Source organism: Erythrolamprus reginae, chromosome 2, assembly GCF_031021105.1.
Source record: "Erythrolamprus reginae isolate rEryReg1 chromosome 2, rEryReg1.hap1, whole genome shotgun sequence".
NCBI lineage: Eukaryota > Metazoa > Chordata > Lepidosauria > Squamata > Dipsadidae > Erythrolamprus > Erythrolamprus reginae.
The window spans coordinates 238,262,094-238,283,754 of NC_091951.1; the positions used below are offsets into that span (position 1 = coordinate 238,262,094).

The 21,661-nt window shown below is 41.5% G+C and overlaps 1 protein-coding gene across 1 annotated transcript in view; it reads right to left on the reverse strand.

The window, feature by feature from the left end:
* Window positions 1-5,826, reverse strand: part of PCGF3 (polycomb group ring finger 3) — a 78,405-nt gene extending 72,579 nt beyond the window's left edge. Inside the window, exon 1 of the mRNA XM_070736852.1 lies at window positions 5,737-5,826. The gene's annotated coding sequence lies outside the window, so the exon portion shown is untranslated. The remainder of the gene's footprint in view (window positions 1-5,736) is intronic.
* Between the last annotated feature and the right edge of the window lie 15,835 nt (window positions 5,827-21,661).

Genomic DNA, 21,661 nt, shown 5'->3' on the forward strand with positions numbered 1-21,661 from the left:
TCATTTTTCTTCACTTCATAACTGGAGAACCTGTGCTCCTCTTTTTTAAAGTTTAAGGTTTAAATAGTGAATAAATAGAACTTTTTTTCCCTTGACAGTAAAGAGGGGGGGAATGGGGCATTCTTTCACCAAAAGTTTTTCAGGCAATAGGAATAGTAATTTCATAGTGAAGAACAAATATAATACATTTTCTTAACTAAGCCAGCGCATAATGCTAGCTCATATAGAGAAGTTGGTTATGCAGCAAGGTGTGAAGATGTGACAAAATGATCAAGATTACATTAATATACTGTACTTTTTTCTTAAGATACCGTAGAATAGGTAGCCCTCCACTTAACTATCATTTGCTTAATGACCATTTCAAGTTAAAATGGCACTGAAAAATTACACACTTATAAACTTATCTTCTATGTACAACTGAGGGCATATGCACCAAGACAAATTCCTTGAGTATCCAATCACACTTGGCCAATAAAATTATATTGTATTCTATTACAACGTTGCAGCATTCCCTTAGCCACATGATGAAAATTTAGGCACTTGGCATCTGGCATGTATTTATAACAGCTGCACCGTCCTGGGGTCACATGATCACCACTTGCAACCCTTCCAGATGGCTTCTGACAGCAAAGTCCATGGGGGCGAAGCCAAATTAATGACTGCATGATTTACCTAACAACTGCAGTGATTCACTAAACATCTTGGGCAAAAATGTCATAAAGCAGGACAAAAATCACTTAACAACTGCTTTCCTTAGTACCAGAAATTTTGGTCTCCATTGTAGTCATAAGTCAAGGACTACGTGTATACAACAGTTTCATGCACATGCCTTTCAGAAACAGGGAAAATTGAACTATGGCAAAAGTAATTGGGAAGCAAGAATTTATTCTACATCCTGCCTTCCTTTTTGACTACCAGAGAGTCAAAGAGATCAGAATATGGTAAGTGCTGGTTTCTGAAATGTGACTATTAGTGGCTGTACCAGGAGTTCAACTGAGAAGAAACGGATGTCCATGTGCCGCCTCTATGTTGGTTGAGGCAGGCAGGATTCCCTTGAGTACCATTTGTTGGGGGTCAGGGGAAAGGGAGGGTCTGGCTTTCTCTTTCTACTCAAGATCCCCATGGACAATTGGTGGGCCACTGTGTGACACAGAATGCTGGACTCGATGGGCTTTGACCTGATTCAGCATGGCTCTTCTTATGTTCTTATGTAAGAAACATGACAAGATGAGGGGATAGATGAGGAACTCATCAAATTTGCAGATGACACCAAACTAGTAGAAATAGCCAATTCTCCAGAAGATAGACTTAAGATACAGAAGGATCTTGATAGACTTGAACATTGGGCACTTGGCAACTGGCATGTATTTTTAACAGAATGTATATTTAACAAAATGAAATTCAATGGTGAAAAAAGTAAGGTTCTACGTTTAGGCAACAAAAACAAGTGACAGGTACAGTATATGTGGTATACAGTAGCAACTGTGAGAGGGATCTTACGAGTCCTAGTGGACAACCATTTAAATATGAGCCAGCAGTGTGCAGCCACTACAAAAAAAGCCAACACAGTTCTAAACTGTATTAACAGAGAGATAGAATCAAGATCACATGAAGTGTTAATACCACTACGTAATGCCTTGGGAAGGCCACATTTGGAATATTGCATTCAGTTTTGGTCACCATGATGTAAAAAGAATGTTGAGACTCTAGAAAGAATGCAGAGAAAAGCAACAAAGATGATTAGGGGACTGGAGGCTAAAACATATGAAGAACAGTTGCAGGAACTGGGTATGTCTAGTTTAATGAAAAGAATGACTACGGGAGACATGATAGCAGTATTCCAATATCTCAGGGGTTGCCCCAAAGAAGAGGGAGTCAAGCTATTCTCCAAAGCACCTGAAGGTAGGACAAGAAGCAATAAGTGGAAACTAATCAAGGAGAGAAGCAACTTAGAACTAAGGAGAAAAGTCCTGACAGTTAGAACAATTGATCAGTGGAACAGCTTGCCTCCAGAAGTTGTGAATGCTCCAACACTGGAAGTTTTTAAGAATTTGTCTGAAGTAGTGTAAGCTCTCCTGCCCAAACAGGGAGTTGGACTAGAAGACCTCCAAGGTCCCTTCCAACTCTGTTATTATTATTAAGACTGATCTTCCCTTCTTTCCTCACCTGCAGTGTATTTCATTATGGCTGTATCACTATCAGTTCTGGACACCAGAACCAAACGAGCATGTAGAATGTTTCACATTGTCATAACACTGGAGGTGACAACCCAATATTCAAGGATGAGTAATAAAGTCACCAAAACCTATAATTTAATGTACTTGAACATAAAAAAAAATTATAGAAACAAGAACTTGAAGCTTCCATAGAAGCTCACTTTGCTTACCTTCACGTATTTGAACATAAAGTTAACCTGTTACAATGATATTATATGAAAACTTTTTCACATTGCATGTAGTTTTTTAGTTGTTTTAGTATTGGATTTACATGCTGTTTTTTTGTTACTGTTGTTAGCCGCCCCGAGTCTACGGAGAGGGGCGGCATACAAATGCAATAAACAAATAAATAAATAAGTTATCTATGAGATGTATTACCTGCCCCATAATACAGAATTCTCTAGACCCTGCAATTTGACATGCAATATCAATAATCAAAATTATGATAGCAAAATTTTAAAAATCCAACACAGCCTAAAATGCAAAGACAAAACCTAAGCCACTAGCAGGGTATAAGAGTTAATTCCACATGCCAAGAAATGGGGGGGGGGGGGGGGATAGTTATAAAAGTCTTGAGAATACTGAAATACCTAAAATGCCTAAAATAATGGGAAAGAGTTAGCCTGGAACAGCAAATTTGGTTGGATAGAAGTATTTCCTTAGAAGATTTAAGTAATAAAATTAGGCTGTTTTTAACTTGAACAGAAAACAGAAAGCTTTTATATTAAAAAGTATACGCAACTAGATAATACAGATTAGACTGTAGGTTTCCACCAGAGGTGAATTCCTGCTGGTTTGGACCAGTTCTATAGAACTGGTAATAACTTGGTGGCCTGGATCGCTGCTGCCATGCCCCCGAGTTCTCTCGGTGGCGCTATAGGTGGCACTATCGTTTTTTTTTAATACTTTTTTTAAGTACTGCCCATGTGTGCACGCAGTGTCTTGTCCCTGAGCAAACCAGCAATAACTGAATCCAGAACCCACCCCTGGTTTCCACATGCTTACTAGAAATTGTTCAATCAGAGCACCAATACAAATGGATCACATTACTCCCTACCTCCGACTGGAAAACACAATTGCTATGTGAACTTTCAAAGAAGTAGTCTTAGTTTGCACAGGGATATGGGGACCAACAGCCTTACGTATCCCATTAACTTTCCATGCTTTCTTAAAACAAGCCCAGGAATCACCGGAACTTCTTTAACAGTAAAGTTGATCATTTTAAATTATTTTTTTCCACTTCTTTAAGCCATTTCCACCATCACCACAATATTCACTAACTTCATTTAAACAATGTATCTGACAGATTCCAGCACACTATACTTTTCAGGTCAAAGTTTCTAAAGTACTGTATATATGCAGTGCACAAATCACACGCATGCAACAGGTCCATGCTTTATGGGGTATAAAATACATTTTTTAAAAAAAATCTAATATATGTACAAGCTTCAATTAAACAAAGCAGTTGGGACATTTAAATTGGAAGGGGGAATTGAACAGCAAGAGTCTACACACACACCTTCCTTCTGTTCAGTTGTGTCCAATTTTTGAAGACTGACTGGGACAAGTCCCTGCAATTTTCTTGGCAAGATTTTACAGAAGTTATCTGCCACTATCTTCTTCCTAAAGCTGAGAAAAAGTGACTGTCCCAAGGTCACCCAGCTGGCTTTGTATCTATGGCAGGACTAAAACTCATGGTCTCCAATTTTCTAGCCTGATGTCTTAGCCACTATACAAACAAGATCTTGTTAATTAGTAAGACCTTCAACACTACAAACACCTTACTCAAACAGGACACCAGAGCTTGGAGCAAAGTTTCTAAGTAAGGATAGTAGAAAACCTGGATGAGAACCTTAGCATTTTAATGAATATTACAATTATAATCAGATTATTTGAGGGGGGGGAGGATGAAGTGTGTGCCTGTATATATGTACTGTATAAAATGACTTCAAGAATAAGTTGCAATTGTGTGTGAAATTAAGCACACCTGTAAATGAATATATGAATGAACCCAATTCTTACTAGTTTCACAATATACTTTTCCTTAAAGAATTACATTTGTTAAACATAGTAAAATTTCTGAAACTAGATTATTAAAGTATAGACAGTCTTAAGGGTTTTGTTTTCCCCAGAGTGTGTGAAATTTACAGCAACTCATAATTGGTTATGAAGATTTTGTTATTTACTACCCCATTCTAACCATTACATTACCATAGCAACACAAAACTTAAATGCCAACCAACTGATTTTAACATAATCAGGAGGAACTCAGTTTGAAGCCACAAAAGTGTCTTTCTTCAACAACCATACCTTATGACAAGAAGCACACCTCTAAACCTCAGAGGATATTATTCAACAGAAAATCATATTGCTATTGAATTGCCCAACAACATACCTACCATTTCCAGTACAGCCATTCCCCCAGAAGCAAAACCCAGTACATTCACGTAGACAAACATCTGAGGTCATGAACATTTTTTAAAGTCCACACGCTGTCACGAACTACAAGATAGTCCCTTGCTGCTCTTGAGTCAAGAGTTCTGCAAATTAACTCAACAACTATGCCACAACCTTAAAACTGTGCCACAGCAGAGCTTCTGTCCTGCCCAATAAAACACAAACCAATCACACTTTCTTTTCTTTTTTAAAAAAAAAGAAACACTGCTAAACTTGTAGGGCAAGCTTACCAGTCGAGCGGCAATGGGCACTTCTACACAATTACGGCACCGATGGTGAACAAGCCCTTAGTCACTATGCAAAAGCAAGCAAGGATATTTCTCCTCATAATTTGAAGGGGGGGGCGGAAAGGTGAGGTGAGAAAGAAGACAAAATTAAGTATAGGGGGGAGTTGCCCCCCCAGAGCAGCACCAATAGGGGGACACACACAAGCCTCCTGCAAGAAAGAAGCCAATACTTCAATGCTGAAAGTGGGGAGGAGGAGGAGAGGAAGAAGAGTCCCGGGACAGGATTTTAAAAATACATTAGGATAGCTACGGTTGAATAGAGGGGAGGGGGGGAGAGCAATGTAGTTATACCCAAAAGGAGAAAGCAAAAAAAAGTCTCCAACTCTGAATCACAGAAATGACCACCCCGCCCCCTCTAAGTATTTGCTGCAGTCCCAGAAAGTTAAAGAGAGGTGCCCTTGAAATCCACCTCCCCAAATTAGGATCCCACCCACCCCCAGGCCAGGCTCAAAGGCAAAGAGAGGGAGGGAGGGAGAGGGAAGAAGGGGGTCTGGGCCAAGACTTCCCCACACACACACATAAACACACCAGCCCCTCCTCTTGATCAAGGGAGGGGGGCAGGCGCCCACTGCCGCCCACCCAGGAGGTAGGGGGGCTCCTCTCGCACGGACCTCCACCACCCACCAACTCCTTTGGCCCAACCGCGGGAGGGAACCCGCCCCTGTGGGGCCTCCGTGGTAGGTCTGGGGGAGAAGAGGAGGAGGAGGAGGAAGGCAGGGAAGGCGGGGGGGGGCGCAGAGAAGCAAGGAGGCAGCCCAAAGGAGAAAGACACTGACCTGGCTGGGGGAGGTGGAGGAAGAGGAGGAGGAGGAGGAGGAAGAAGCGGCGGCGGCGGCGGCGGCAGCAGCAACGAGGACGGCGCCGGCCACGCGGGTGGATGACGAGGGAGGCAGCCCGCTCCCCTTTAAGACTCTCGAAGAGACTGGAGGGGGGTGAGTGGGATTTTTTTTTCAAAAAAACCCCCAACAACCCCAAACGAAAACGCGAACCAGGAGAAGGTTAGAAAGGGGGAAAAAATTATTCCGGTCGGGAGTTAGTACAACAAAGAGGCGGAAATAGCCGAACCGAGCCGAATGCGCCCGAGCGGGGGCGCCGAGAGCATGCGCGCTTGGGCCAATCCGAGCGCGCCGCCCCCCCCCCCCCTCCACCACCACTATTACCAACGCGGCTGGGTTTGCTCAGCAGCGGCCAAGTCCTTCAGACCTCCCCCACCTTCCCAAAGCAGAACTGAGGGAAGGGGGGGGGGAGTTGGCGGGAGATGGAACGGCAGAGTGCGAGCGGCTGGCGGGGGTTGGGGGGTGGCGACTCTCGCCAGGAATGGGAAGAACGGCGGCCGCCTCTGGAAACGGGGAGCAAGAACCCAGCCCACCCCTACCCCTCACACCTTGTACGCGTACACCTTCCGTTCCCATGACAACGGGTTGCTCCTTCTGGGCCGGGGTCATGGTTTCCTCCTTGCCCCCTCACCGGGGTCTGCTGCGGGTTGGCGGTCGTGTGCAATCATACAGGTGGCTCGGTGGGGCTGGGCGCCCCGAGTGCTTCCTCGCCCTTGACCGCTTCTCTTGCTGCTGCTCTTGCCGCACTTGGCTTTGCGCTTATTCAAACGGCGGCAACCCCAAATACAAACAGATCGCCTTGCAACGAGAGTGTGAATTCAAACTTGCAGCACCGCTTCATTGAATGGACACCTTAGGAGGGGAGAGAACAGTAATCTTTAAGAAATGCATGACCAAGCTATCTATCCAGCTCACGCTCGTATAAATCTCAGTTAAAAGATTTGATGAGTTTGAAGTTTTGGTGGGTTTTTACAAATGCGGGGAGGGGGAGCGGAGATATTGCACGCCGTGTAAGTTGGACGCAATTGGTTATCATCCATCCGAGTGCTAAATAAAGTAGCAGTCTGAGTTCAGATAAGTTTGTGCCCGGCTGAAGATAGTGGCATGGTCCAAAAGTACTAGGGATTTCCCCAAACAAATGAGATTCCTGGGGAAGTCTCAACGTGGATGTTTCCCTTAGCAGCTAATGCTAATTGTAGCACTAAATAAAAGCTGGTGTGGCGACAGAAAAAACCCCTCTAGAATAGCCCTTTATCCCCTCAAGGGATAAAGATCAGCTAAAATGATGATCAGTGTGGCCTGTTAATGGTTTAGTAAGTCAGGGCTCTGGTTCAAGAAATTCCCCTATCACAATTTCACAAGGTAGAGAAATTAAAATTATTATTGGGTGCATGGATAAGCCTCCTATTATTATCCCAAAGAACCTAGAAAATAGCTTGAATTTCTAATAGTATCCTTTAACAGATATCTCCTGTTCTGCCTGTCGGGGTCACTGCAACATCTAACTCTTTAAAAGTCTGATTCTTTTAAGAACTTTTTAAAAAATTTACTTCTTTTTAAAGGGAAAATGGAAATTGGTAAGTTTTAAAGCAAAATCTTGATTTTCAAAACCTCTAAGACCCTCATTGTCTCTAAAGGCATTTGGGGATGGGCAGGTAAGTAATAACCCTCTAAATCTAGAGGAGAGGTGCAAAAAATATTTTCATCAGCTTGCTTCTTCATAAATAAATGCTTTGTAACTTCACAATAATCTTTGGTGAGAGCATCTGCAACTTTTCCTCAGAAGTCCAATCGTTCCAAAGTGGTGGTGATCTATGGAATATAATTTAACCATCATTGGGTCTCAGGACACTAACATCTGTATGGAAATCACACAAATTACAACTCAACCATTAAAAGTCTAAAGCATGGGACTATATCTCTGGTTCATGTTGGAAGTTGTAAAGGACAACAGATATGGTTAATTAGGAAGAAAATTTGTAACACAGAAAAGAAGCACAATGCAGAAAATGGTTTATTTCAGAACCCTTCCAGGAATTAAAACCCACTGTTAACAACAACTGTGAATACTTCTCTTGAAACATTGGCAGCATTTTTAGAGTGGTTGTGTCCCTATGATCATCTCTGCTGGTCAGCTGAACTGATTTATTTCACGTTCATCCTTGATGTCTCAGAAAACACTGCAAATCTGATTTTCATTCAAAATACTAAAGCTGTCTGAGAGCTCCTGGGTGCTTCATCTGTATCTGAAACTGTGCAGAAAGATGGTTCCATTTTGCTTTTTTAACTTCCCAGACTAATGACAGTAATGTCAAGAAATTCCCAAACACGAATCTCAATGCAGAGAAGGACGGGCACCACCAGTTGGGTGCTATTTTTATCTAATTGGGTAGTTTAAAGGACCAACCATTTGGCTCATGAGGGATTCTCAACAATTCTAGGTCAGCTATCTGGAAGGCAAATAAAAGATAAGGTATTTCTGGGGAGTGAAAGCAATGGCCATATGAAAGAACTTTAAATGCCCCATAGGAACATTATAATGGAATATTAGACAAACACTAGGCCTGGGCAGTGCCTTGGAAGTGATTCGAGAAAGATGCTTCAGAATATGGGTAGAAAAAAAAAACCCCTTTCTCAAGTCTTTTAAGCCATATGTGACTGCCGTGTGATCCTAGGAGAAAGTAGAGCTGCTTTAGAGAGTTGTAGATAGGTGCTATGTTCACAATCCTGCTCACTTGGATGCATCTAGCTGGCAGCACATTTAAAACACTGAACAGCTGTAATAAACATCCCAAAGCAGCCCTTCTCAACTTCATGGTCAACTGGGTGTGGTAGAACATACTATTTCCTCCCCCCACACTCCAAAAAAAATTAACTTTGTTGTACAGCTGGTATACAGCTCCTTCCTACTCATCAAATGCTCATGATCATTTTTATCTTGCAGAATTAGCCTGGATACATGGAGCAAAGCAAATAGTCATCCATACCCATATTTGCTTTACATCCTTAGTATGAGGCATGCATACGTATCACCACATAGGGAAAGGTTTTTGAGACATGAGCACTTCTATGTGACTTCTTCACTTTTTCTTTCATACTCTCACAAAACATCATAAAAGATCCATCCCACATTTTGGACTAAGGCTTACTGAAATAACCAAAAGCCACCTTTGCATGTACAGTGGTACCTCTACCTACAAACACCTCTACTTACGAACTTTTCTAGATGAGAACCGGGTGTTCAAGATTTTTTGGCCTCTTCTCAAGAACCATTTTCCACTTACAAACCTGAGCGTCTGAAATTGACCAGAAAAGGAGAAAAGGCAGGGAGAAGCCTGTGTGGGGCCTCTCTAAGAATCTCCTGGGAGGAAACAGGGCCGGAAAAGGCGAGGAGAAGCCTGTGTGGGGCCTCTCTAGAAATCTCCTGGGAGGAAACAGGGCCTCCACCCTCCCTGCGGTTTCCCCAATCGCACACATTATTTGCTTTTACATTGATTCCTATGGGAAAAATTGCTTCTTCTTACAAACTTTTCTACTTAAGAACCTGGTCACGAACGAATTAACGAATTAAGTTCGTAAGTAGAGGTACCACTGTATCTTCTTTAGGAGTTTCACAGTCTATTATATTGATAAATAAAAAGTGATTTTTCATCTTGGGTCAAGACAATTTGACGGGCCTCTCTCATCCTCCCCTTTGTAGGAATATGTTGAATAGACATCGTGTGGGGCATTCTGTTGGGTAGACAATATCTACTCCAGTAGCAGGTTTCACTTATCTTCACCAACAATTTAGAACTGTGGCCACACTTGCACGCAGCACTTCTGCAGATACACAGGTTGTCCATGATGACATCCAGGCAGGTGGCAGAATCTCCCGCAGCCACTGCTACTGCTACTGATTCACCCGAACCAGGGCAAACTGGTGGCAACCCACCACCAGTTTACTCTCTATGCTTGGGCTGTGAGAGAGTAGTTCAAAAGGGAGAGTAGTGTTAGTACCATAAAATCAAAAATGGAGAATTTTGAACAGGAATAATGAGATTTATGTGCTACCACTTGATAGGCCTGTTTGGCAAAAGGGCAGAGGCAGTGATTTGATTATATGGAACCAACTACCCACCCCGATGTCCATACTGATCCCATCCTTCTGTTCTTCCAAAAGGCTGTGAAGACCTGGGGGCCGTGAATGTAACATCTTATCACGTCTGATTGTAACTAATTTTGTATGTATGTGAGTTTGATTGGATAATTCATTATTTTACTGTTCTTACTACTAATAGAAACATAGATTGACCGCAGAAAAAGACCTCATGGTCCATCTAGTCTGCCCTTATACTATTTCCTGTATTTTATCTTAGGATGGATATATGTTTATCCCAGGCATGTTTAAATTCAGTTACTGTGGATTTACTAACCACGTTTGCTGGAAGTTTGTTCCAAGCATCTACTACTCCATGTTTCTATGTTTCTACTCTTTCAGTAAAATAATATATTTCTCACGTTGCTTCTGATCTTTCCCCCAACTAACCTCAGATTGTGCCCCCTTGTTCTTGTATTCACTTTCCTATTAAAAACACTTCCCACCTGAACCTTATTTAACCCCTTAACATATTTAAATGTTTCGATCATATCCCCCCTTTCCCTTCTGTCCTCCAGACTATACAGATTGAGTTCATTAAGCCTTTCCTGATAAGTTTTATGCTTAATATTTGACTTTGTTTATTGTATGTACTATTTACTGTTGTAAGCCACCCTGAGTCCCATTGGAATTGGACAGCATAGAAGTCGAATTAATTAAATTAAATTAAATTATATGGTTAGAAAGAGCAATGAGAGACAAAACAAATGTGTTGCACTATATAGGCTACTGTACATTATATCAAGTAGTAGGCAAGCTTTCAGAGCCTGAGGGCCACATTTAACATTAAGGAGGAGCCCAAGGCATACAGAGTACCAAGTGATCATTTAATTGACTGGGCTGAAATTTGACCTTTGTTTTTTGTAAACCATATTAAACTTATTTTAGAAGTTGAGAACCATAGAAGTGACATAGGGTTTTTTTTCTTCTTCTAAAAAATGGTAGAAAGCTGCTCTAACTAGTTTTAGCAAATTGTCCAATCTATTAAATAAATACAGCAGAGAGTATCAGTTGTCTGGATCAGTAGTAAAAAAGCAACCCATAATGATAAAAATGTAAGTTGTTGCAACACCTGGCTGAAAAGAAGTACCTTGAATGTTTAATAAAAGTTTACATGATAATGTAATACAGTAGTCCCTCACCTATCGCTGGTGTTACGTTCCAGACCTGGCCGCGATAGGTGAAATCCGCGATGGGGAATTTATCGACTGATAGTACTTATTTAAGTATTTATATTGTAATTGTTTGGTAAGTTTTCATTGTTTTAAGTGTTTATAAACCCTTCCCACACAGTATTTATTTTAGATACAGTATTTAAATACAGTATTTACAATTTTAGATATATATTTTTTTAAAAAAACCTGCCGATCGAGTTCGGCGGGCTGTTTAAATCTGCCGATCGACTTCCTCAGAAACCCGCGATGAAGTGAAGCCGCAGTAGGTGAAGCGCGGTAGAGCGAGGGACTACTGTATCTTCCTTTCCCAAAGATGATCTACGTGGGATTCTTTCCAATCTTCTTCCTTCTAATCCATCTCCCTGATTCCTGCGAGGTTTCATTGTAACAAAACTGCCATGTTTTTTTTCTAAGGGAAAACAAGATTCAGGCATAAAAAAACTACATGTAGGATGTTGTCATGGAAAATATCTAGAGGGACTTGATGGCAAATCAATGTGGGATGTAGACAGTATTTTTTCCCCTTTTAATTTAGCCCAGTTATCTAGCAAATCTGAATGTTTAGAACAGGGGTATCAAGCTTAATGCCTGGGGGCTGGATCTGCTGGGCTGCCCTGGAAACATCAAAGGACTGACCCGCAGGGCCTCTGCGGCCCTCCCAAGCTCTGTTTTTACTTGTATAGGGTTGCAGGAGGATGTTGCAGCCTAAAGCAGAGCCTGGGTGTCCATTTTCACTGGTAGAGGACTAGGGCCACCACAGGCACTCCCAACATGATGTACGGCGAGCTGGCTGTGCCAAGCCCTGTCACGCCCACCATGCCCCCCCCCCGAGGTCAAACACAACCCTGGGGTGGCCCTCAATGAAATCGAGTTTGATACTCCTGGTTTAGAGAGACAGGTTAAAACTGGGCTCCTCTTTCTGACTGCGACATGTTATGGTGAAATTTTACCAATCATTACTCTTATAACAATGATAATATAATCAAGATGTTATCGCATCTAGGAATTAATTCTTGATACCTCCCATGTTTCCTAAGGCATCTTTTAATTAAAAAGAAAAAGAGTAGAAAAGTAACTTCTTCTCAAACAGAACACTAAGATAAACTCTTATTTCCTCCAGGAAAGAAAGAAGACAAAGACAAGCCAGTGTACTAGAAAACAAGGAAGATGGAAGGACTGCAGGGAACAAACCTATACAGTGATACCTCGCCTTACAAACCCCTCGTCATACAAACTTTTCGAGATACAAACCCGGGGTTTAAGAATTTTTTTGCCTCTTCTTCCAAACTATTTTCACCTTACAAACCCAAGCTGCCGCCACTGGGATGCCCCACCTCTGGACTTCTGTTGCTAGCAAAGTGCCCGTTTTTGCGCTGCTGGGATCCCCCTGAGGCTCCCCTCCATGGGAAACACCACCTCCGGACTTCCATGTTTTTGCAATGCTGCAGGGGAATCCCAGCAGCGCAAAAACGGGTGCTTCGTTGGCAACGGAAGTCCGGAGGTGGGGTTTCCAGCAAGGGGAGCCTCAGTGAAATTGCAGCATTGCAAAAACACGGAAGTCCTTGAAACCAAAAACAATTGTATAACATTCTCCATATTATGCTCTCAAAATTCTAAGCATGTTTTCTGTCCCCAAAAGTTGGGAATCCATCTCCAATGAAGAATTCTGTGGCTTATGGCAAGATATTTTAAACTTAAAAAAAATACCATCATTCAATTTTCAATGTAACATTCTACAGTTTCAAGTTTTTAATTTCATCGTATTGGAAAGACAGTGATTATTCATATTTTAAACAATGAATATTAGCTGGCCCTGGCACTTCTTCAGTACAAAATTAATTCAAAACTAAGAGCTGACAAATTTCCTGCAGCCAGCTTTTTGAATCAGGAACCCAAGTATAATTCTAGGAGTGCATAATCAATTATTTTTCTCCCCATTCCAGACCTGATATAATATTCATAATAAAGGGATTCCAAATTTGGGCATATTGTTTAACAAGGCATTAACATCTTGGAATCTTAATTCCTTCCAAGAACTAACCAGCAAGGACATCACCATAAAATATGCATTAAGATTTTTTCAGATTGAGTACATCTGTAGCATAGAATGGATGACTGCCAATTTTTTTGAAAACATTCTTTGTGGGATCCAATAAATTCCCCCAAATAATGTTTAGCTGAGCTAACCAAGCTTTTAAATTATATAAAACACTTCTATGTTTCCTCAAAGTCTGAAACTATCAATTAATGTGACACTTCCAATTCTCCATTCCTAATTTCCTGTATATTTTCCAAATTTATCCTGAGAAATATTTTAATTTAAGCTTATAATAAATTGCCCATTTATTCTTGATGAAAACCTTTTCCCATGCAGTCAATATCTTACAAATTTCAGAAGTGAGGTTAGGTGGACGTTGGGGCCAAATAATTAAAATAGCAAATGTTTTAGTTGTATGTACTTCCATATAGCCTTATTAAGTAAATTATATTCTTTTTAAAAAAATTCTAAATTTTAAAGTGTCATTACTTATTAGCTGGTGAAGAGTAATCATCCCATTTTCAGGCCATGCCCCACCCCCCGCCCCGCTTCCTACCCAAAATGAAGATTTTAGCCATTGAAGCTTGCTGATTGATTTTGGGCCAATCACTCAATATTAGTTTAAGCTAATTAACAGGGTTGCTTTTATGGCAAAAAATCAGAAGAAAGGAAGGAATCTGCTTTGAGCTTCTGAATAAAAGGCACGATATAAATCAAATGAATATATAAATCTATTACTAACTATTCTAAAATAAGAATTAATCCAAAGTGTCAATTGTTTATATCAGCAAAGATTTCCTCCCCTTAGCCCCATCAAATCTAAATACGTCTTACCATCTTCAACTCTGCAAAAAAAGGACCAAATTCCTGCTATAGTTACAACCAGAAAATTGTGAGGAACAGAAGGAAGACAAATAATAACTTCTAGATTGAGGCCACTATGATAAATAGCACCATTTTCAGTCCTGGGCATTATTCAACTTAACAAATATGCCCAATATTTTTTAAAAAAATCAGGAAAATTAAAGCCAGCATCAACTTATGACAGATATATATAAATGTATTAAATAAATTTTGAGTATGTATTTCTCCTATTTAACCATTCATTTGCCAATCTTCGGAGAGGGGCGGCATACAAGTCCAACAAATAAATAAATAAATAATAAATCTGTGTAAAGTATTTGAGCAGACCTGACAAAAACTTTATTATCCGAGTCCGCATAGGTCCCTATGCAAAATTCATTTTCATTCCCTCAAACCCTGAGAGTCATTTTTAACACCTCTTAATGACCTCTTTCATCTAGGCAACACAAATTGAAATGTTCTTAACCACTAAAGAGAATACTTGCCCGTTTAATAATCCCCAGATGGATTCTGAACATGATCTGGTACTTTGCAGTGTGTTCATATCAGCTTCCCAGGGGCATTTGGTTGGGGGGGAAATCTTGGTCTTCCTCTTAGGTCACAATCCTTCTTCCTGTTCACTCCATGTGTGCAAAGCAGAGCCAATAGTTCTCAATTGATGAGTGTTGCAGGGATTTCAAGGGCAGCTAGTTACGTCTCAAATTGTACTGTAAAACAATTCTATGCTTTGGCCACAATTTAAACAAATTTTTATTACAGTCAAACAGTGGTGTGCAGTCAATGAAACAGCATAGAGGACCTAAAAAAAATGTTATGGCATACTAAAAGATATAAAACAGAAAAATATAGATTTAAAAAAGAGTCTAAAAGAATCTAAAGCAAGGGTGTTTAATGTTGACAATTTTAAGCCATGTGGACTTCAACTTGCAGGATTCCCCAGCCAGAAAATCTTAAAGTTGGTAAAAGATGTAATATTGAAACATTGGGCATCATAAATAGGTTGTGCTAATTAGCTTGGCTTTGAATAATTTGAGTGCTGCAGGTATTTCTCTTAAGAAATGTAAAGCTAGTAGATGAGCTCCTTTGCACATTTTCAGCAACATAGCCTCCATAGGATTTCTCACTTTTGGCAGAATGTAGGACTAGTCCCAGGTATTCAAAACACGATGCCCGCTCAGGCATATGGTCATCAGTGCTCCAGGACAGATGGCCACAAGATCTACAATTTTAATTTTTTGGTGATTTGAGGACTAGATCAGTGATGGCGAACCTAAGGCACACGTGCTACAGGTAGTAGGCGGAGCCAGGTATGGGCAGCAGGCAGGACGGGGTGGAACTCTGTTCCACCGGCAGAAATGAAGATGTGTGCGCAGCTCCAGCTATATCCGTCACTTCCTGGATTACTGGTCTCGGCTCAGCTCTCCTTTTTCCCCCTGCTGCTGCTGCATCTACACTCCTTGCTTTTTTCCTCTTTCCTCCTTCCTGGCCTCAGATGAGCTTCCTTCTCTCCTGCCCAGCTCCCCTCCAGCCTCACGTGGCCACCTCCTACCTGAAGTGCAAGCAGAAGGTGTGGGTGGAAGCGGCACTGGCAGCATTTATGCTTCTGGCAGCACCCGTTCGCCCAGCTACCCAGCCTGAAGCAGGGGGCGACCCAGGAAGGAGAGCGTGGGAAACGTGGAGCAAATTGTCACCCCAGCTAGCAATACTGGTAAGGTTGTAAGACGAGGACTTAACAGTTCACTTGAACAATGATGATTGTTCAAGCCACTCCCACCTGGTTACATGGCCGACAAGCCACTCCTACTACATGACCATTAAGCCACCACCCCCAAAATAAGCCACACCCACAGTGTGGCAGTAAAATTTTTAGCTGCCCATTACTGGGTGGAGCCATATCTGAAAGCACGCAAGGTATTGCCCTATGTCATTTCCGAACTTCCGGTTGGCCTGTTGGGGTGGCACACATGTGCGGGGGCAGTGTTGGGGTTGTCAACATATGCAGGGGGAGGGCATTACATTATGGATATGAGCATGCAATCAAGTTGGCCACACCCACCCAGTCACATGACCAAGCCGCACCCATCAAATCACGCCTACAGAACCAGCAGGGGAAATTTTGGGGTTTCACCATTGGTTACATCTTACTTTGTGCTAGATCCCATTTGTGTTAAATGAAGTAGGCATTGGTCAATCGAGGCCTCCAGTTTTTCCCACCGTTTAGCTCAGAACATGGAATCAAACGCTGCTTTGACATCTATGAAATTCACATAAAGGGAGATTGTGTTGCCAGAAGAATATTTTTCAATGAGATAACAGGGCACTAGACACTGATCAATGACGGATTAGCCTTCCCTAAAGGCAGCTATACTTCATGTTTTCAACTCTGACAAAGGGAGCCTATGGAAGCAATACTGTAACTTTAAAAAAAAAATCAAAACCAGGTGCAATAAAAAGGGTTGTATTTATACTTTTTAATGATGGATGAGAAGCGCTGATTGGATGCTGAACCCTAGAGTTTGCCAATTCTGAACTTAATAATTAATAAAGCATGTCAGATGGTTTTATTACCAAATGCCCTTTGAGACATTGTCGGTTATGTGATTCCCTCCCCATCCTTAAGAGGAACAGCAGCAAAGGCTGAAGAGAAGAAAAATCATCCCATTGCTGTCTTCCCAGCTTGATAAGATGGAAAGCAAACTTTGCCTTCCCAAGCTAAAGTAAGTATTTCAATCCAAATCTCCCTGATTAAATAGCTTCCTTGGTTTACATCCAGACTATAAAAATAGCTAACTCCCTGGGTGACTTTGAGCCTGTTGTGGTCACTCAGTTGTTCTGGTGTGAATAAATGGAGAGATATACTGGTGGTCCTTGTCTTACAACAGTTCATTTAGTGACCATTCAAAGTTATAACTGAAAAAACTGATTAAGACCATTTAGGATAGGATAGGATAGGATAGAATTCTTTAGTAGCCAAGTGTGATTGGACACACAAGGAATTTGTCTTGATGTTTATGCTCTTAGTGTACTTAAAAGAATATATAGATTTGTCAAGAATCATGAGGTACAACATAGAAACATAGAAGACTGACGGCAGGAAAAGACCTCATGGTCCATCTAGTCTGCCCTTATACTATTTCCTGTATTTTATCTTACAATGGATATATGTTTATCCCAGGCATGTTTAAATTCAGTTACTGTGGATTTACTAACCACGTCTGCTGGAAGTTTGTTCCAAGGATCTACTACTCTTTCAGTGAAATAATATTTTCTCATGTTGCTTTTGATCTTACCCCCAACTAACTTCAGATTGTGTCCCCTTGTTCTTGTGTTCACTTTCCTATTAAAAACACTTCCCTCCTGAACCTTATTTAACCCCTTAACATATTTAAATGTTTCGATCATGTCCCCCCTTTTCCTTCTGTCCTCCAGACTATACAGATTGAGTTAATTATTGTCATAGGGATCAAATAAGCAATGAAGAAACAATCAATATTAATAAAAATCTTAAGGATACAAGCAACAAGTTATAGTCATACAGTCCTAAGTGGGAGGAAATGGGTGATAGGAATGATGAGAAAAAACTAGAAGTGCAGATTTAGTAAAAAGTTTGACAGTGTTGAGGGAATTATTTGTTTAGCGGAGTGATGGCATTCTGGAAAAAACTGTTCTTGTGTTGAATTGTCTTGGTGTGCAGTGCTCTGTAGTGACGTTTTGAGCGCAGGAGTTGAAACAGTTTGTGTCCAGGATGCGATGGGTCAGTAAATATTTTCACAATCCTCTTTTTGACTCGTGCATATACAGGTCCTCAATGGAAGGCAGGTTGGCAGCAATTGTTTTTTCTGCAGTTCTGATTATCCTCTGAAGTCTGTGTCGGTCCTATTGGGTTGCAGCACCAAACCAGACGGTTATAGAGGTGCAGGTGACAGGCTCAATTTTTCACATTTATGACCTGTACAGCATCCCCATGGCCAAGTGATCATAATTGGGATGCTTGGCAACTGGATCAATATTCATGACGGTTGCGATGTCACCTTTTGTGACCTCCTTACAAGCAAATCAATGGGGAAATCTATTGTCATTTATCAACTGCGTTGGTTAACTTAACAACTGCACTGATTCACTTAACAACTGTGGCAAGAAAGATCGTAAAATGAGGCAAAGTTTACTGTCAGAATGTCTCACTTAGCAACAGAAATTGTGCTAATAAGTCGAGGACTGTCTGTATAGGCAGTAGGAAAGGCAGGATATACATCCAACACACAACTGTCTAATAATCTCAGGAGTGCTTCCACTATAATTAAAGAAATGCAAAAACCTTTGCTTTGACTGATGCCTTAATTCAGCCTCGATGTAATATATCTGCACTGTGAAAGGGACTTTCCTTCAAATTTCCAGGCCATTACCCAGCTACGATCATCTATGCATTTGCACAAGGGGAAGAATATTAAGAGCTGCCAAGTTAACACATAACCATTCATTTCCTACCTCTCCAGTCCAAACATTCTTATGCAGTTTGTTATGTACCCAGGTATTTTTTTTTAGTATTCTTAAAATAAGAACCCGCTGAGAAAGTTTGCACTTACCCATATGATAAGGCAACCACTAGACTGTACTGTTTGCTTATTACAGTTCTTGGCAAAGTAACCAATCTCTATTTGTTTTTGCTTTTTTCCCCTGTTCTTTGCTAAACATTAAAAGGAGATTAACTCAGTACTATTTATGATATGCTAGTTTAATTGTCATGGTTCCCCCAAGGAATTCCAGGAATCGTCTATTGATGTGGATGCCGACAAGTTTCTCTTAGTAACCTACTATTAACTTTGTTTGGGTGGTTAGCAGAACACATGGAACTATCCAGTGGGAAAAGAATTTTGAAATTTTGGGGGAGTGTCATGCATAGAAGCAAACATTTCCCTTTTTATTTCCCCCCCCCAGAAGATTTATTTATTGATTGATTGATTGATTGATTGATTGATTGATTTGATTTGTATGCCGCCCCTCTCCGCAGACTCGGGGCGGCTAACAACAGTAACAAAACAGTATAATCCAATACTAAAAACAGTTAAAACCCATTATATAAAAAACCAATCATACATACAGACATACCATGCATAAAATTTTAAAGGCCTAGGGGAAAAGTGTATCTCAGTTCCCCCATGCCTGGCGGTAGAGGTGGGTTTTAAGCAGCTTACGAAAGGCAAGGAGGGTGGGGGCAATTCTAATCTCCGGGGGGAGTTTATTTATTTTATTTATTTATTATTTGGATTTGTATGCCGCCCCTCTACGAAGACTCGTTGGTTCCAACGAGTTGGTTCCAGAGGGCCGGGGCCGCCACAGAGAAGGCTCTTCCCCTGGGTCTCGCCAAACGACATTGTTTGGTTGACGGGACCTGGAGAAGACCCACTCTGTGGGACCTAACTGGTCGCTGGGATTCGTGCAGCAGAATGCGGTCCCTGAGGTAATCTGGTGGGGTGCCATGAAGGGCACTATAGGTCATAACCAACACTTTGAATTGTGACCGGAAACTGATCGGCAACCAATGCAGACTGCGGAGTGTTGGTGTGACATGGGCATATTTGGGAAAGCCCATGATTGCTCTCGCAGCTGCATTCTGCACGATCTGAAGTTCCCGAACAGTTTTCAAAGGTAGTCCCATTTTGCAGGAAGTCTCATAGAAACTTGAACTTAGTGGTTTAAATATGACCCCTGGCTATGAAAATTCTGTGTTCCTTGATGCAACAATCCCTTCGCAGAATTACAATCAGGCCCTCAAAAGCATTTCCCCCAAATAAGCAGCTTTTATGGAGAAAACTATGAAGGGGATATTGCAAAACCAGGACAAGAAGAGGAACAACCGTGAAAGAATAGCAGAACTACTGCTTTCTTACACCGGGAAGATTAGCTGAAAAAAAGACCATCGAAGTAAATAGCAAGGCATTCTAAGATAGGCTAGAAAACAGAAGAGATCGGAATGTGAACAGGCAAAAGAAGAAGAAAGGTTCCGATAAGGTTTCTCATAAACACACTTTTTTGGACAATAAATATTTGTGCCTGTTAATTTATTGCATGCAAGATGAGAAAATACTGGGTACATTTATTTGTAGGAAAGGATTGGAAGTCTGTTTGTTTGGAGGGGCTACAGAGAAGGAAAAAAAGAGAAGGAGGGAGAGCCCAAATTGCTGCTACACAAAATAGTAATTAATTTGTTTATTTAAAGGGTATGTTCCTTCCTAATCCCAATGTATTCTTTTGTGAATGGGGCATCCCTTCTGAGATGTTCCCTCTTCTTCAGAATCCTGAAACTCAACAAAATACAATGGTACCTCGTGATACGAACCCCTCGTGATCAGTGTTCCCTCCAATTTTTTGGGGGGGTGGGCGGAAAAGTATAGTGTCTGAGCGGCAGTCCCTTTGGGACTGGGCGGCACAGAAATAATAAATAAATAAATAAACCAAAAAAAAAACCCCACCCTGTTTTGCCTCAGAGAATTTCAAAATAAAATACTGTACTGTGTGTCTATAACAGTGAGCTCATAATAGGGCAACTCTATCAATACCAAAATGCCACTTAAATAGTTGAGCTAGTTTCAAACTAGATTTTGATTTTCTTTCTCTCTTCCTTACTCACATTCTTTTTCTTTCTCCTCTCCTTCCTCTCTTTTTTCTATCTGTTTCTCTCTCTTCCTCTCTTCCTCTCTCTCTCCTTCCCTCTCACTCTTTCCCTCTCGGCTTCTGGGCAGGTTTGGAAAACTCTGAGTTGATGATGATTTTTAAGTGAGCGATTGCTCACTGCTCAGCTTAGAGGGAACTATGCTCGTGATATCAACCCTCGTGATACGAACCCGGGGTTCGGAAATTTTTTGCCTCTTCTTACGAAATTTTATCGGCTTACAAACCCACCGCAGATCGCAAAATGGCCCTCCGCTGGGCGCCGCCACCCAGCTGTCACCTTTTAAAACAACCGGGGAGCTTCTCAGCGTTCTCCCAAACGCCGAACCTGGAAGTTCGGGTTTGGGTTCGGGTTCTGGAGGCCGCCGAGAAGCATCCAGCTGTTTCAGAAGGTTACAACCGGGCGGTGCCGCCTGGCGGAGCGCCATTTTTGCAATCAGCAGAGGCGTTTTCGGCCGATCTGGAAGCTGGAAAGGAGGTGGGGAATCCCAATAGGGAATTCCATGGGCGGAGCTTTGACGTCAGGAAGACATCCTTCCTGGAGGCCGAAACGTAAGACGAGGTATTACTGTATCTGTCCTTGACATTAGAGTTAATTTTATTTCCTATTAAGTTCTATTCTTCTCATAGACAGCTGCATATTTATTTGGTTTTATTTCCCTTACATTTCAGTTAATAACTATGGTGCAATCCAGATATAGATTCCCATATGCTGAGAGTGGGGGTAAACGTTATTCTCCAGACTAATTTTCGGAAGACATTAAAACAGTGATGGCAATCCTTTTTTCCCTCAGGTGCCAAAAGCTCGTGTGTACACACTATTGTGCCTGCATGACTGCCAATGCCCATAATTCAATGCCCGGGGAGGGCAAAAATTGCCTCTCCTGTCCCCCCAGAGGCCCTCTGTAGGCCAGAAAGAGCCCATTTCTCAACTTCTAGTGGGCCCAATAGGCCAATTTTTTACCCTCCCCAGGCTGCAGA